The following is an 18,913-nucleotide window of genomic DNA, read 5'->3' as shown; positions in this document are numbered from 1 at the left end:
TACTTAAAACTATTCTAGCCCTCATGTTCTTTTTTTTTTTTTTTTTCATTTCTAACAATATGAAGAGCATAACCAAAGGCCCTGCTTTTTATTCTCTACAAATCCACTTCTAATAGATAGGTAGCAAATATCTACTAAATTAATGCTATTAATTTAACTCAACTTACAAATAAAGAGCTGTTAAATCTAGCAAAAGCTACTGTTTAAAATTGTTTCAGGGGCGCCTGGGTGGCGCAGTCAGTTAAGCGTCCGACTTCAGCCAGGTCACGATCTCGCGGTCCGTGAGTTCGAGCCCCGCGTCAGGCTCTGGGCTGATGGCTCGGAGCCTGGAGCCTGTTTCCGATTCTGTGTCTCCCTCTCTCTCTGCCCCTCCCCCGTTCATGCTCTGTCTCTCTCTGTCCCAAAAATAAATAAAATTTGTTAAAAAAAAAAAAAAAAAAAAAAATTGTTTCAAAATACGGTTTTAGGGGCACCTGAGTGGCTCAGTGAGTTGAGCATCCGATTCTTAATTTCAGCTCAGGTCATGATCCCAGGGTCACAAGATCAAGCCCCACATCAGGCTCCATGCTGAGCGTAGAGAGCCTACTTAAGATTCTCTCTCTCTCTCACTCTCACGCTCTCCAGAAGAGAAGAGAAGAGAAGAGAAGAGAAGAGAGAAGAGAGAAGAGAAGAGAAGAGAAGAGAAGAGAAGAGAAGAGAAGAGAAGAGAAGAGAAAAGAAATATAAAATAAAATAAAATAAAATAAAATAAAATAAAATAAAATAAAATAAAATCATATGGTTTTATGTACTTTGGTTAAGGTTTTAAAATGTCAGGTCAGAATGTATCCCAAGAGAGAATAAATAGCTGAACATACATGTGGGAACCTGTTTGTTTTCCCAAATGAGTCAACAACAAAGGCAGTTATTGTACACTAAAAAGAAATATACCAAAAAAGTAAACATAAATATATATTCCAAATATATTTTTTTTCTAAAAAAAGAAAAAACATTTTTAAAATCTAATTTAAAAAAGGGCAGAAGGGGATGCCTTGAGCAGAGCTTTAGGCGTTCTGCAAACATCTGATTTCAAGGTGTTCCTGTAAGTACATGATTACCTATTTTTAAAACTATAACAGGCACAAATTTAAAAAAAAAATTTTTATTCTTTATTTATTTTGGAGAGAGAGAGACAATGAGACAGAGTGTGAGTGGGGGAGGAACAGACAGAGAGGGAGGCACAGAATTTGAAGCGAGATCCAGGCTCTGAGCTGTCAGCACAGAACCCGACATGGGGCTTGAACTCACGAACTGCAAGATCATGACCCCGAGCCAAAGTCAGACGCTTAACCAACTGAGCCACCCAGGTGGCCCTCAGGCACAAATTTTTAAAACCATAACACACACATGTTTTCAACACACTGGAAACCACAAATGCATGAACTTGTGTTATCATCCCCTAGCTAAAATGGGTAAATATTATACATTTTCAGATGAATATATACTAACAAAATACTAATTAACAGTAGAAACACTGAAGGTCCATCTAAGATTTTGCTTTAGGAAAATAGGAGTTTTGTTGCTAAGAGTTTCAAAATCACTGGCTTAGTGCATAGAGTTGACAACCTATCAGAACTGGGGTGCACAGTTACTGATACTTATTCTCCTACCACATAAAAAAGACCTCACAACCCTAAAAACCTCTTTCATCTTAATGTACCAAATATAAATTACTTCAGGGTTAATTCTTTAAAAAAAAGTGTTAATACTGTATCAGTCACACGTCTATGTCAATCACCTCATCTACAAAAATAGTATAAATACCCACATATTTGGTCAAATGATTTTCAACAACGGTGCCAAGACCATTCAATGCGGAAAGGGCAGTCTTTTCTACGTGGTATTGGGAAAACTGGATGTCCATATGCAAAAAAAAAAAAAATGAAATCTTGGACCCTTATACTATACAGAAAAATTAACTCAAACAGGATCAAAGATCCACAGAAAAGAGCTAAAATTATAAAACTCTAGAAGAGCACATAAGGAAAAAACATCGTAACACTTAATTGTTGGTGACTTCTTAGATATGACACCAAAAGGACAAGGCAACAAAACACAAAATCGATAAGCTAGACTTCATCAAAATTAAAAACTTTCTGTGCATCAAAAGACACTATTAACAAAGTGAAAAGGCAACCCACAGAATGGTAGAACATATCTGAAATCATGTATCTGGTAAGAGACTGATACCCAGAATGTATTTTAAAAACTCCAACGACTCAACAACAACATAAACCCGAATAAAAAACGGGCCAAGAACCTGAATCGACAGCTCTCCAAAAACTGATACACAAATGGGCAACAAGCATATGAAAAAATACTCAGTATCACTATCATTAGGCAAATGCGAATCAAAACCACAATGAGATACCACTTCATATCCATTAGGATGGCTACTAGCAAAAAAATAAAAATAATAGAAACTAACAAGTGCCGATGAGGATGTGGAAAAAAAACTGCCATGCTGGGTACTGCCGGTAGGAACGTGAAGTGGTACAGCTGCTGTAGAAAAGGTATGGCAGTTCCTCAAAAAATTAAAAACCGAATTACCATAGGAACCAGCAATTCTACTTCTTGGTACATATCTCAAGGGCTGAAAGCAGAATCTCAGAGATGTCTGCACACTCCTGCTCACAGCAGCGGTGTTCACAATAACCAGGAGGCGGAAGCAACCCAAGTGTCCGTCGATGAACAAGTGCACAAACAAAATGCGGTAGATACATACAGCGTGGTATTACTCAGCCTATAAAAGGAAGGAAATCTTGTCACATGCTACAGTATGGATGAAACTTACGGACGTTATGCTAAGGGAAACAAGTCTGCCATGAAAAGAAAACACTGTATGATTTCACTTATATGAGGCAACTAACGTAGTCATTATTCATAGAGACAGAAAGTAAAATGGGGGTTTACCAGGGGCTGTGAGGAGGGAGAAATGAGTTGTGGTCTAATGGGCACAGAGAATTAGTTTTGAAAGAGGTAAAAGTTTTGGAGATGTTTCACAACAATGCAAATATACTTAACACTACTGAACTGAGCATCTAAAAATGGTTAGGATGGCAAATTTTGTTATGTAAATTTTACAATAAAAAAATTAGTATGAGTAACTACTTCATGAGGCAACTGTGATGATTAAACCAATAATACATGCAAGGGGCTTAGGAATAGTTCCTGGCATGCCAATAATACTTAAATAATGTTGGCAGTTGATAACATAAGACAGATATTTACCACTGAGTGAAACCAAATCCTGAACTGAGGATTATAAAGAAGAGCTCCTTGAAAAACAAGCAAGAGTAGTAAGTCCAGTAGGCACAGGGAACCTCTTATTCCTGGTTGGTGAGAGGTATACAATGAAATTCAAGTGTAAGGAGGTGGGATCAGCAATCTAGATCAAAGGAACACAAACTCAAGTCTGGGAAAGTTACTGCGAAGAAACTGGGAAAAGTGCTATGGTGACATTCTGGTCATATCTTGAAACTCAAAACCCAGCAAAAAGACAATACTTATATCAGAATGCCAAGCAACCATTCCTTCAAATGTGTGCGTTAAGCCACAAGTACAACTCCTCAAAAATTATCCTGGCTAGTGAGTTAGTACACAAAAGTCAGCTTAGTTGCTCATGCTTCTTCACAAACTTGTTTCTTCCCCCATCAAAAGTTCTAACAGAAATAAGCATTAAAACATTAAAAAAAAAAAAAATCTAACCTTCACCACTCAGAAAACTCTTTTAGATTAAATCTCAGATTTTCTAGAATTGAAATGGATAAACATCATGCTCTCCTCTCACTGACCACCTGCTTCCAAGTAGGGAGGCAGACAGATTAAGAAAATGGGCTGTGAGGGTGTCTGGGTGGCTCAGTTGGTTGAACATCCAACTTTGGCTCAGGTCATGATCTCAGGATTGGGGGTTCAACCCCCACATTGGGCTCACTGTTGTCAGCACAGAGCCCGCTTAGGATCTTCTGTCCTCCTCTCTCTCTGCCCTTCCCTTGCTTGTGCTCTCTCTCTCTCTCAAAAGTAAACATTTTAAAAGAGAAAAAGAATATGGACTGTGGAGGCAGAAGGAGCTTCATATCACTCATACATCCTAATACCTATCATCATAATAGTCAGCTGAATACAAAAGCACCTACATATTCAAAGTAAAACCTGGACTACTTAAAACACTTAGAGCACGGTTTCTTAACCTCAGCACTATTGACATTTAGACCAGATAATTCTTAGGGGGAGGAGAGAATATGTGCATGAGTAACATTAGAGAATTAGTTATTCTAAATATAAAAACATAAATCTGGGGGGCACCTGACTAGCTCGGCCCATGGAGCATATAATTCTTGATCTCGGGGTTGTAAGTCTGAGCCCCACATTGGGTGGAGAGATCACTTAAAAAATAAAATCTTTAGGGGTGCCTGGGTGGCTCAGTCGGTTAAGCAGCCAACTTTGGCTCAGGTCACGATCTCATGGTTCGTGAGTTCGAGACTCACATTGGGCTCTGTGCTGACAGCTCAGAGGCTGGAGCCTGCTTTGGATTGTGTAGGTGTGCGCCCCTCCCCCACTCACTCTCTCTCAAAAAAATGAATAAATGTTAAAAAAAAATTTTTTTTAATAAAATAAAATCTTTAGGGGCACCTGGGTGACCCAGTCAGTTAAGCATCTGACTCCTGATTTCAGTGCAGGTCATGATCTCACCATCATGGGATCAAGCCCCACATCAGGCTCTGCACTGGGCATGGAGCCTCCTTAAGATCCTCTCTCTCCCTCTACCAACTTGTGGTCTCTAAGAATCTACCACTTTAAGTAAACCTCTAATATTCAAAACAAAATCTTTAAAAAAATAAAAATAAAATCTTTAAAAAAACAAAGAGTATAAATCTGGGAAACATCCCTTTCCCAGCCCAAATTAAATGTTTAGAAGTCATTTCCCGATACACATAGAGTAGCACTGAAGAAAACTTTGAGGTCAAGCACACCTAGACTTGAATTCTGAATCAATCCACCATTTCATTGGGTAACCTGAGCAAAGGGCCATGTTTTTTTAAGATTAAAATAACTTTTGTAAAGATCAATACAAAATAGGTACTAAATAAAAAGAGTAATAAATTTAGTTTTAAGTGCTAGCACTTTTTTTTATCATAACTGCTTAATGAAATATTTCTAAGATGCACTGTACATTTTCCTGCCTTAATGTAATCTAACCTTTTATAAACATCTCATGGCAACCCTTCTGAACAAACATCACTGTAGTAACTGCAGCTGACCCTTGAACAATGCAGGAGTTAAGGGTGCCTTACCTTTTGATTAGATACAACTTTTGACTCCCCAAAAACTTAACTGCTAATGGCCTACTACTGACCAGAAGTCTTACCAATAACACAGAGTCAATTAATATACATTTCGTGTGTTATATGTATTATATGGTGTATTCTTCTAATAAACTTGAAAAAAATGTTATTAAGAAAATCCTAAGAAAAATATGTTCACAGTATTGCACTGTATTTATTTTTTAAATCTGCACATAAGTGGACCTGCACAGTTCAAACCCATGTGGTCCAAGAGTCAGCCATAAATGACACTAATTAGGGACAAGAGCTATCAAAATGAATACAGAGAATCAAGGTTCAAAATCATGTGATCAATTAAATAGCCAAAGGAAAAACAAAAAACAAACAAACAAAAAAAACTACTTCTTCATGGGATTAAATGTAAAACAGTCTTTAGGTTAAAAAGTATCAACAAAGGCAGACGACCTAACAGAAGTTGGAATAGAAAAACTCTAAAAGAATGTAATTGCCTGCATGCCCTAAATGAACCAGAAGTGATAGGCTGTCCAAAAAAAATAGATTAAAGCCAATTTGGGTTAGTAGAGAGAATATACCAAAATAAGAGTCAGAAGAATGGAGTCCTATTTTCGACGCCCTACTTGACTGAGAATATGTGGCTAGATTAAGCCATGTAACCTACATCTACAGCCTCCTTAATAAGAAAGGTACAAACCTACTGTGACACCTCCGACATTGTCAAGCAAACCAAATAATGTTATAAAAAATGTTAAAGCTATATGCAAAACACTTTATACTATGAGACCTGCATAGTTACCACCCATCAGTCTAGAGCAGGGTTTCCCAATCTTTTTCACTTATGCCACGTACAGAAAACGATAGTACCAGTACAGACTACTGAGGCAAATGGGCCATGCTGCTAGTGGCCAATAATGATCAGCCTAGAAGCCCTTACCACTCTGTCACTGATCATCCTCTGTAAGGATTCAGGAAATCAGTCTGTCTGGCCCACCTGTAACAGATCCAAAGCACTGTCTGGCACACTGGTTAAGAAGATCTAATTAAAACAACACGTCTAATGTGGAGCACTGTTAAGAGGGAATGTAACACTTTCCACAATAGCCAGCTGTGGCAAACAATAAAGACCAAAGTGGGACTGTGACAGAACAGTACTACCTTGGACCTAAGAAATCAGAACCCCCGTTCTAGGCCTGCATCCTTGGAGGGCCATGCACTGGCCTCCTGCTGGCCACACCCTTGACCATGAGGCCAGTTACACTCAGGGCCTAAAAGTATACACAACTGAAGTCGACACACCCCAGCCTCCTCTTACCCAGGACCCCAGAATCTCCTGTTTAGTGGTCTGCTCAGGCCTCTTCTCCAAGTTGGTCCTCCCAAGGGCAGATGATTCGACTATTAGTATTTACAGCCCCAGGCCCAAGAGATGGTCAAAAGGTTGCTATGTGGGGCGCCTGGCTGGCTCAGTTGGGAGAGCACGTGACTCTCGATCATGGGGTCTTGAGTGTGAGCCCACATTGGGTGTAGAGATTACTATAAATAAATAAATAAACTTTAAAGAAAAAAAGTTGCTGTGTGAAAGGTATGTGGTGATGTATAGGCTGTAAGTCCACACATGTGCAAGTACAAAGTCCCTCATGCAAGGAACCTGGGATGAAAAGAGGAGGTCAGGTTAGAAGTTCGTTCTTTACACTTCAGTATGTTATACAGTGAAACACAGAGGAGTCTGAGAATTCCCTGTTTGACTCTGATTTTAGGTCATTATGAAGTTTTATTTATAAAGGTAGGCAACAGAACATCTTTATCAGCAAGCTCGATTTGTAACTTGTAAATTTTTAGACATATGGCATATGGACTTTCTTTTGGATTCTTGCCATGAGTCCCAGAAATGTTAGGGATGGGCCTGGAAGAGAATCTGAATCCCTTGTCATAGGAGGAATAGTTGAAGAAAAGTAGTACATTTAGCCTGGAAAGAAAAAATGCTGGTGGGAAGATAAAAGAACCAGCCATTTTTCACATGACAGCTAAAGAGCTATCATGTGAAAAATAAAGCAGATCTGTGTTGTGTTGAAAATGCAAGGACGTACATTCCATTTTAACATAATGAGTAATTTTTAAACAAGAAAAACTCTTTTTAAAAAGAGTTGGGCAGTCATATAACTGAGTTTTCAGACACTACAAACACAGAAGTAGAGGGCAGATGATTATTTTCCAAGGAATTCTGATTTTGGAGAAGGCCAAGACCACATTTTCCCTAGAAGCCTATGTAACTGCAATATTCAATAATCCTATGAACATGGAGCTTATAAAGTATGCAGAGACAACTGGTAAGAAACATGAGGCAAAGTGAAAGAAAGCTTAACCTGAGATAACCTTTCTGTCTTAAAAGTCCCTGCTGTCTGCTTACTCTTGTCATGTGCCTCCTCACAAAAAGAGAGGTAAATTCCTCTGTTCTACAAAAGAAGGAACATATCTCAACATAATAAAGGCCATACATGACACAGCCACAGCTAACATCATACTGGAAGTCCTGGCTAGAGCTATCAGGCAAGAAAAAGAAAACAAGGTATCAGAATTGGAAAGGAAGAAGTTATCTCTAGACTTAATCAAAACCCGTTAGATCTAATCAACTAATTCAGTAAAGTTGCAGGATACAAAATCATTAGACAAAAATCAGTAGCTTTTCTATACACTAACAACAAAATTTCTGAAAAAGAAATAAATCAATTCCACTTATAATAACACCAAAACAATAAAGTACTGGGGCACCTGGGTGGCTCAGTCAGTTTAAGTGTCTGACTTAGGCTCAGGTCATAATCTCATGGTTTGCAAGTTCAAGTGCCACATTGGGCTCTGTGCTGACAGCTCTGAGCCCACAGCCTGCTTCGGATTCTGTGTCTCTCCCTCTCTCTGGCCCTCCCCTGCTTGTGCTCTGTCTCTCTCTCTCTCTCTCTCTCTCAAAAATAAATACGCATTTAAAAAAAATTTTTTTAACAATGAAATACTTACACATAAATTTTACTAAGAAGGTGAAAGATCTCTCACTGAAAACTATAAGACACTGATGAAAGAAATCAAAAGACACAAATAAATGGAAAGGTAGCCCATGGACTGGAAGAATACTGTTAAAATATCAATACTACCAAAAGCCATTTTTAGATTCAAAGCAATCCTTATCAAGATTCTAAAAGCATGTTTTACAGTAGCAGGCAAAACACCCCTGAAATTTATATGAAACCACAAAAGATCTCAAAGAGCCAAAGAAATCTCCTACGAAAGAAGAACAAAAAAGGAGGTATCACACTTCCTAATTTCAAGCTATACTGTAAAGCTATAGTCACCATAGTAATCTAAAGCACAAGCAACAAAATCAAAAATAAACAAATAAGACTACAAAACTAAAAAGCTTCTACACAGCAAAAGAAACGATCAAAGTAAAGACAGAAATGAAAAAATATATTTACAAAGCATATATATGATAAGGGGTAATATCCAAAACATAAAAAACTTGTACAACTCAATAGCAAGCAAGCAAATAAATGACCCAGTTAAAAAATGGGCAAAGTCCCATTTCTCCAAAGAAGATCTATGAACAGACATTTCTCCAAAGAAGATCTATGAAAGGCCAACAAGTACATGAACATGTTCAACATCAGTAGTCACTAAGGAAATGCAAATTAAAACCACACCTACGAAATCTTACCTCACACCTATTCAAACGGCCACCATCAAATAGATAAGAGATTACAAATGCTGGCCTGGATATGGAGAAAAGGGAGCCCTTGTACACTGCTGGTGGGACTGCAAGCTGGGATAGCCACTATGAACAACCGTGTGGGATCCTCAAAAAAACTAAAACAGCACTACCATATGATCCAGCAATTCCACTTCTGGGAACAGATCCAAAGGTAACAAAAACACTAGCTGCAAAAGATATCTGTACCCCCACATTCACTGCAGCATTATTTATAATAACCAAGACATGGAAACAACTTAAGTGTCTATCAATAGATGAATGGATAAAAAAGCTGTGGTATATGTATACGATGCAGTATTATTCAGCCATTTAAAACAACAACAACAACAACAACAACAACAACAACAACAAGGAAACTCACCAGTGGCAACAACATGGATGGACCTCAAGGGCATTATGCTATGTGAAATAAGTAAGAGAAAGACAAATACTCTAAGATCTCAGCTATATGTAAAATATTTGAAAAATTACATTACATTTAAAAGCCCCAAACTCATAGAAAGAGAAAATTTTTGGTTGCTGGAGGTGGGAATGGGGGGGAAGGAGAAATTGAAGGAAGGTGGTAAAAAGTACAAACTTCTAGTTATAAGATAAATAAGTACTAGGGATGTCACGCAAACAGGACAACAACAGCCGACACTGCTGTGGGATATATCGGGAAGATGTTCCTAAAAGAGAGCTTTTTTTTTCTTTTCTTTTTATTATGTCTATATGAGATGAATGTTAGCTGAACCTATTGTGGTAATCATTTCACAACATACATAAACCAAAACGTCATGCTGTATTTAGTTTAAGCCTAAACTAATACAATGATGTCAATTATTTCTCAATAAAACTGGGGGAAAAAAACAATTTCAGTAGAGTGCTCAAATGGATCAGGCCAAAGAAGAGAATATGGGCAGCCTAGGTGGCTCAGTTGATTAAGCATCTGACTTCGGCTCTGGTCAGGATCTCACAGTTAGTGAGTTCAAGCCCTGCATTGGGCTCTGCACTGGTGATGCAAAGTCTGCTTGGGATTCTCTCTCTCTGCCCCTTCCCCACTTGCATTCTCTCTCTCTCAAAATAAATAAATACACTTAAAAAGAAAAATAAGAGAATAAGTGGTGAGAAAGTAGACACAGCCAATATAAACAATTGTTGCTGCAAAGCGATCAAAGAAATTGGGCGACAGCTGAAATGAATCATAAGGTGGAGGAGAGGGTAATGTAGAGAAATGACGTATTCAGTTAAGGTATTAGTGGCTCAAACAAGATAGAATTTTATTCCTCTCTCACTTAACCATCCGAAGATAAATGAGTAGTTCAAGGCTAGTAGATGGCTCTGCTCCACGAGATCATCCAAAGATTCGTATTATTGATCCTTCTCCCACTAAATGTTGCTCTCACCTGTAATGGTAACATGCATCAGCACCACACTGTCCTCAGCAAAAGGGGGAAAGAGGAAGTAGAAGGAAACTAGCTTCCTAAGGCCATTACCCAGAAATCACACACATCACTTCTGGTCACATCCATTTAGCCAAAACCTAGTCAGATGGCCACACCTAGCTATAAGAGAGGAAATGTAGTCTAGCTGGGCAGTCATGTGCCCAGATAAAACTTGAGGGTCCTGTTACTGAAAGGGAGCCACAAACAATGGCATTTGGTGAATGATTAATCATTGCTACTGCAAGTAATATGAAGCATGCCAGCATAGAAAAAGAGATGATCCAGTAAGGAGAGAATAATTTAGGGAAGAAAATAAGTGCAGAAGCGAAGGTCTTAAGAAGGCAGAAATGAAGGAGATCCAAGGCACAAATTTATTGCCGCAGAAGCAGGGACCCTTGTGTCTTGCCACTTCTCACATGCTTGACTTTTCAGAAGAAAAGTTGTCCCTTGAATGCATTTCCAGGAAGTTTAAGTAATTCTTTCCCAGAGTCTAGTAAATGAAGCTATTACACAGAATGAGCGTAAAAATCTGGCCTGGAATGAGCAATTCACATGGGTTGTCTCCTGACAGGCTGAGTCAAACAGTTGCTTCTCTGTCAAAGAGATGACGACCAAGTTTTAGAGCGGGAGGGAGTCTACAAGACTCATTTTACAAATGTTCAAGACCACAAAGTATCCTCTCCAATAGTACATCCCCAAGTCCTCAAATTGCCACATCAAGGATCATCCCACTTTCTGCCTAATCTTTTATAATATTCTTTTTCATAATAGTTATCTTCCCAATGAAATGAACACTTCCTGAGAGACTCAATGCCACCTTTTTTAATATCTATTTTGCACTTTATCTAGCAGGATGCAAAATACATAGTATGCACTCAATGGATACTTTTCAGTTCATTGATAAAAGAGATTTGGTTCCCCTCATCCTACTGGAGCCACCATTGCTACTGAATCTGGAAGACCACCAAATATAAAGCAACTAATAAGGACTGTCATGTTTTACTTGGGTAGGTCAATGCAAACTGGGCAAGTGCAAGAGAATGGGTCCTATTTTTTTCAAAAAATTAGAGAATCAAGGAATTTTTAAACAAGAAAGGCTATCAGAGACCCCTAGTCTGACCCCTCACTTCAGAAATAAGGAAAATAAGGTTCAGAGACAGGAATTACTTGTCCAGAGTCACAGACTGTTTATAGCAGAGCCAGACAAGAACCCAAGTCCTCTGACTTCGAGTTGAAATCTCCTTCTTTGTTAAAGGTTACTTCATTTTTTGGTCTGTGTTTAATACACTGGGAAATATAGTGAACTTCACATAATACGTTCTTCAAAACTGTTGAAAATGCTACTCATCTTAAAGTCTTTTGGGGCGCCCAGGTGGTTCAGTTGGTTGAGCGTCTGACTCTTGATTTTGGCTCAGATCGTGATCTCAAGGCCATGGGACCAAGCCCCACATCAGGCTCCATGCCCTCTCTCCCTCTGCCCCCTCCCCCACTCACACGCTCTTTCTCTCTCTGAAATAATAAATGAATGAATGTGTGAGTGAATGAATGAATGTCTTTTTACCGCACATCTCTCCAAAGAGGAACAGGATTTAATATTTCCATCCTACACACACAGTAATAAAAACAGTGAAGATCAAGCCTTGCCCAAGATTACAAGGCTGAACCCCAGATAATAAAGATTTTACTATTTAAAGGCAAAGAAACAGAATACCTGCTTTAGAATTCTTACCCAGGAAAAGGTGCTTTTCTTTTCTGATAGAGACAACATAAACATATCATAACACTTCCATAATGCACGGGTCATGCATGCTTTTCCTCTCGATGCTTTCCAACCTCTACAACCTCCAATACTAATGTACTTTATAATCCACAGTATAAAATAAGGTACTAAATGGATATATGACTGTAAGTCAAATAATAAGATCTCTCTGAAAACCAGAATTCTACTTCTACTCTGAACACTCTGGTCCATATATTTGTTATGGGAAATGAAACCAAACACCTTATTTATTTCTCATTTCCTTTTACCTTCCTTTTACCTCCTTTCAATACCAGGCCCCCTTGTCCAGGAATACTGTGAAACTGCATCTATTTTATCAGATCTTTATATTTTACTACCTTGGCGAATATTTGCTCTCAAACTTCATCTCTCTAGATAGTCAATCTCTGGTTGTTTTTTCTGTTTTAACCTCAAGAGGAAATACTGAGGTGCTACAAACAGAAGCCTGAACTTCACTTTTCCAGGTACTGCTGCTCTCCAGTTTTATCGGAGAGCCCCTCTGCTTCCATCCCCCTTTCCTACCAAGGACAGTGTGGGAATATCAATGTCCTCCCTTATCTCCCTTGGATCATCCCATTGCACTTAAGCATCATTCAAGGCAGAAACTGCACATTTGTAGGAATGCAAGAGCCACAATGACCCCAATTCTATTTTGTTCAACTCAGTCAGAACAATGACCTTTATTTGCTCACTCTTAATTTGGTATTCATGTTAAATAAACCAGCACTTGAAGTTGAGAAGCACATCCAATTTCTCAATTGTAAGATAATTTAAACCAAATACTTCAAAAAACAGCCTAATAGCAAAGCCTCTAGACAATAAACTAGGTCTACCTTTAGAAAAAAAATATTAAGGGGCACCTGGGTGACTCAGTCGGTTGAGTGTCCGACTTCGGCTCTGGTCACGTTCTCGCAGTTCGTGGGTTTGAGCCCTGCATCGGGCTCTGTGCTGACAGCTCAGAGCCTGGAGCCTGCTTGGGACTCTGTGTCTCCCTCTCTCTCTGCCCCTCCCTCACTCATGTTCTGTCTTTCTCTGTCTCCCAAAAATAAATAAAAGTTAAAAAAATTTCAGAATAAAATATTAAGTTTTATTATTTCAACTCTGAACAGGATGTTAATAGGGATGCTAATGCAAATCATAAGGAAAATTTAGAGTGTCGTATACATGTAAGAAAAGTTATCTAACACCCTGGCCTCATTAAGATAGGTTTTTCTCACATATCTCAAGAGAGAGAGAGAGAGAGAGAGAGAGAGAGAGAGAGAGAGAAAGAAAGAAAGAGAATACCAGTACCAAATGAGAAGTGGTATTTAACTTCAGTTTGCAACATAGAACAGTATCAGGGAATGGTCAAAAACCAGGATCTCCAAAAAACAGCTGAACTTTCTTTCCATCCATTCTTAATCATCTAAATAAGCAAGTGATTAATAAAACTACAGTACAATATATGGGAAATTTCTCAAGTTATTCCAATTATCAGTTGTGAACTAAACTAATGGTTTCAGTGAAGGAGAAAATTCTGTAATGAGCAGCATACCACCCAGGAAAACAACTCTATAATACAGGGGCAAAGGTGGCCTACGATATTTCAGGCATAGTGTTTAGCCACCACCATCATAATCATCGCTAACTCACTGAGTGCTTACTATATGCTTATACTGTGTTAAGCACTGACAAGTGCCACTTCATCTAATCAACAGTACAACTTCTAAGACAGATTCTAGTGTCACTGTGAATGAAGGAGGTAACTGAGGCACCAAGACATTAGTCTGCCCTGGATCAAAGTTTGTAAGTATCACAGCTGGCATTCGAACATAAGACTACATGGCTCCAAAGCAGAAATTAGAGTCTTTCAAGGGGTCTTAACCCCTGTAATGTTATGACAGGAAATAAGGCATATGCTAAGTAAAGCAAAAATTTCCAAGTCCTAAATCAGGGGTTGGCAAACTTTTTCAGTAAAGGGCCAGAAAATAAATATTTTAGGCTTTGCCAGCCATACTGTCTCTGCTGCAAGAACTCTGCTGTTGCACTGCCAATGTAGCCACACACAATACATAAACAAATGAGCAAGACTGTGTTCCAATAAAACTGTATTTATGGACACTGATATTTGAATGTCATATAACTTGTACACGTTATGAAATGTCTTTTGATTTTTTTTCCTATTATTTAAAATTTTTTAAATCATTCTTAGCTCATAGGCCATACAAAAAACAAACTGTGGGCCACATTTGGCCTACAGACTGAATTCTGCCAACTTCTATAATAAATGAGGCAGACAAATATAAAATATTTTTTTACTCAACCCTCTTCTCACAAATCCTAACTTGTAACTTCTTTCAGAATTTAGGCACCTGGGTGGCTCAGTCAGTGAAGCATCTGACTGTTGACTTCGGCTCAGGCCATGATCTCACGGTTTGTGGGATCGAGCCCCACATCAGGCTCTGCACTGACAGCAAGGAGTCTGCTTGGAATTACCTCATTCCCCCTCTCTCTGTCCCGTGCACACACACTCTTGCTCTCGCTCTCTCTGTCTCTCTCTCTCTCAAAATAAACATTTAAAAAAATAAAATAAAGAAGCTTAAGTCTCAATAAGCTTGACATCTGTCCCAGAATAATCAAAATTTCCAAAGAATCCAAAACTATAGGTACTACGTGTGGATTTCCTAAGAATGAGAAAGAATCACAAAATTTTGGAAGTGGAAGAAATCTAACACATTCTCATTCCTCATGCACATTTTCTAAAATTGATGTTAACATACTGAAAACAATTAAATAGTAAATTTATACGTAATAACAGTAATACCTTACGTCTATAAAATATTTTACAAAGCAGTTTCACATTCTCTCATCTCATCCTTCACAACAACTCTGTAAGGAAGACAATGCGAGCCCCCTCATCTCTGTTTTATACCTAAGGAAAACAAGCTCGGAAATGTAAATAACTTTCCCAAAGAAGGAACAAGGCCACACAGCTACTAAGCGGCAGAATTGCAACCATGACCTGATTTCAAGGCCTGCTGTCTCTTAACTACTTCCATGGACATCAGGTTTCATGTTAACAGGTGAAATCCTAAATTCTCAAGAATATTAACCATTATCTATAAATACAACATAATACAACCTTTAAAATACATTGAACAACATTCATCTTGTTCCATTTTTCCTCTGCCACCACAGTCTTCCGAAGAAAACAGGTGCTACTCCTTGACATTTGTTAAATGCATTTACAGTCAACAGTGAATCTATATATACTGTGCAGACAATATACCCAGGCCAGCTGGGAAAGGGGAAACACTGCTGAATAAGACATCTAAAGACAGAATAAGAGAAAGAGAATGGGAGGTGGAGATGAATGTATTGCCATTAAAGTCTCACCCAACTGATGACTGGAATATGATGTGGGGGTTGGGAAAAGAAAATAAAAGGAACATAACAACTGGAATTCAAACCAACATCAAAGACTCTAACAACAGTTGAACCTGCCTGGCTGCTTCCTAGTCACTCCCTCGAAAACAAAACAGTTATATAACCGGGGAAGGTTCTTCCAACTAACATTTCCTCTCTGGCCCACTTACACTTTATCGCCCACCTCAATGTGCACGACCATACAGTAAACTGGGCCTCCACGCCAGCTATGGCAGGACAAGTCTCTGTCCAAAGTGCTGCTTTATTCCATGGGCTGCTTATAGGGACGATGGTATGAAGAAGACACGGTTCCAAACTCACCCCATTCTAGAGACTTGTTCTATAAAGAATCACCACATATCCAATTTTAGGAATGAAGGAGATACCAGATATTCCTGTAAATGGACATTACAACACCATAATGTCTCATCTTCATGAACAGCCCTAATGAAAAGAATTCATACCAATGAATACTTGAAAACTCCGAGGTCATGTTGTGGCAGCAGTTAGGCTTCTATTTTCTTCACTCTCAAGTCCAAGGAGCAAATAACTAGACTCCGAGTTAGATGTCAATTTACACCATAAGGAAAAATATACTAAAGAATTATAACCATCACTCCCCAAACATATTACAACAAATCCTATTACTGAATCAAACTAGCATATTATCTGGACTCTAACAGCCACTGTCCTCCAGTTCCATATGCTTTTTCTTCTTCCAATATAAATATGAATATGGACAACATTTAGAAAGGCAACCAGTGTATCAGAAGTTATTCCCATTCAGACGGACTTGAAAGGTCTAAATCTGTGCCAAATAAAACTCTGAAAGAATGGAAAATAAAAGAGATGCTGACAACAATGCAATGTGGCTCAGCTGCCAGCTACCCACGTAGCATCACGGACTGCCCCAAGCACTTTAAAAGCAGATTGCAATTCTGCATGGAGATCAAAATTATAATTATCCAAATTCTATTTCCTAAAAGATAACTACTAAACTGCATCCCAAGCATCCTGCTGTGAGTCTTCTCCCCTCCACCTTCTTTAAGATTCAGCAACAGAAGGTTAAGTTATCAAGGGTCCAGAAGTAGACTAAAGCTACGACTTCAGGTTTGACTTTCCCTCCCTACCGATACTTGTGATCTATTTGCGAAAACCTTTCCCATATTTACTCAAGTCAACAAAATGAGAAAGGCCCAATACGGTGAGCTCGGGACGGGGGCTGGGGAGGGCACTAAGTCACCAGTTTCGTCCAATATGTAGCGGCAACTTCAGCCAATTAGAAAGATGAGAGGGAAAACTCCAAGGGACTCCCTGCGAGCAGAGACGGCTCGCCCAGCCTGCCCCACGCACACCGGGGGGCGGGCACCGTGAGGTCGCCCGTGGGCAGCAGCGGAGGGAAACGCTCCAGCGGCGGCTCCTCTGGGAGCGCCCGTGTCCCCAGAGCCCCCACTCAGCTATTCCTGGGAGTCACGGCTCCTGCTTGACTTGAGCCTCAGCCGCGAAGCACTGCAGCAGGCCAGAAATCCGTCCGAACCCCTGGTCCGCCCAGGCCGGGGTGGGGGGGGGGGGGGGTGGGGGGGAGTGGGGGACTGGCGATTCGAGCGCGGGAGGCGGTCGGCCCAAAGCGCGGTCCACCCCGGGAGGCTGGGGAAATGAGTCCGGGCAGGGGGGGCGGGGGGGAGACGTGGGGAGGGGGGGGGTCCGGGGGAAACCCGAGATGGTCTTCTAAGAACATTCGATCCGGAACCTTTACTTTAAAAAGAATTTATTCTAAAAAGGCAAGCAAGGCCCCCGCAGCTTTCCCTGCGGCGCCTCCCCACGTCACCCGAGCCCCCGGCCCTCCCGCGGCCCCCGCCTTACCGAGCCCCGCGGCCCCGCCGCGCCGCCGCGGCGTCGCTGCGCCCCGCTCGCCGCTCCGTGTCTGCCCTCCGCGGGCGCCGGGCCCGACGCCCTCCTCCTCCTCCTCGCCGCCGCCGCCGCCGAGCACCGCCCGCGCCACGGAGCCTAGCGCCTAGCCGCCGAGGGCAGCCGCCGGGGCTCGGCCGGGCGCCCCCCGCGCCAGCGCCTCATCCCGCCTCGCCGCCCCGTCAGGCTCGGGGGCGGGGACGCCGGGCTCCGGGCCGCGGCCTCAGAGTCCCCACCTCCGACACGCACCGCGCTCGCCCTCCCCCGGCGGAGTCGGCCCCGGGGACGCGGTCCTGAGGTGCCCGAGCCCCCCACCCCGACGCCTTCGAGCCGCCCCCGCCCCGTTCGCCGGCGCGCGCCCAGCCGGAGCCCGCCGCCGGCCCAGCCTCCGCCTCCTCCGCTCCGCCTCCTCCTGCACCCGCGACGCCCGCAGCGGGGAGAAGAGGCGCGCCGCCGCGGCCGCGGGCACGAGCACGCGCGAGGAGGGCGGGCGGAGCGCGCGCGCGGCCGAGGGCGGCGGGGGCGCGCCCAGGCCTCGCCTGCTGTTGTCCCGGGAGCGCACGTGCACTGCGGGGGGGCGGCGAGGGGCGCGTGGCTCGCTTTCCCCGGGGGCGCGAGGGCCGGCGGGGAGCTGGAAGGGGGCTGAGATGCTTGCTGCCGTAGGGATTCGGACGTAGTGTGATGCCTCGGCTTCTGCATTGTGCTGCGGTTCAAAAATAAAAAACCTGCCGCAGCAGCAGTAACACCAGGAAGAGCTATCCTGCGAGACTACGGCAGTGGCTCCTCTCCACTCCCAACTGACCCCTGAATACTGTCACCGCTCGGGGGAGGAGAGGGGGCGTTGCCACTAGTCAGGAAGATCCTCGTGGCTCCAGCTCTTGCGCATTTTGGTCCAAAACCAACTCGCATCGGTTATTATTTGGAATCGGAGGCCTAAAAGTTCCTTCAGTTGGTTTCTTCATTCAGAGTTATGGACCAGAAGACTGGAAGCGACATGGCAGGGGGAGAGGAAGGACAAGCAAGGGTGAAAGAGTAGCAAACCTGAAGGTGCGCGGCTAGACTGAAAAGCGATTTTGGAGCAAGTGAAGCAGCTCACAGGGAACCCGCTGCCTGTGGATGGCACTGCCCTTGGTTCTTCCCTATTCCTTTTGTTCAGCCTCCAGAGATGAGCAGTACTTCCTTCCACCTGCAATAACCATCTGTGTAACAGAATAGATCTTGACATTCTACCGTTCTATTTTCGTTGTTTCTTTTATATATGTACTTTTCACTCCTGATTCATGTGGTATCTAAATGTTGC

At 41.6% G+C, this 18,913-nt stretch overlaps 1 protein-coding gene across 2 annotated transcripts in view; it reads right to left on the bottom strand.

The window, feature by feature from the left end:
* Positions 1 to 17,674, bottom strand: part of ARHGAP32 (Rho GTPase activating protein 32) — a 298,544-nt gene extending 280,870 nt beyond the window's left edge. For both annotated transcript variants that reach the window (XM_060605213.3, XM_078432952.2), the window contains exon 1: positions 17,569 to 17,674. The gene's annotated coding sequence lies outside the window, so the exon portion shown is untranslated. The remainder of the gene's footprint in view (positions 1 to 17,568) is intronic.
* Positions 17,675 to 18,913: the final 1,239 nt, after the last annotated feature.

This window comes from Panthera onca, chromosome D1 (genome assembly GCF_046562875.1).
Source record: "Panthera onca isolate mPanOnc1 chromosome D1, mPanOnc1 haplotype 2, whole genome shotgun sequence".
NCBI classification, from domain to species: domain Eukaryota; kingdom Metazoa; phylum Chordata; class Mammalia; order Carnivora; family Felidae; genus Panthera; species Panthera onca.
Note: the sequence above shows the minus strand (reverse complement) of the source record. Positions and strands in the feature narration are given on the sequence as shown.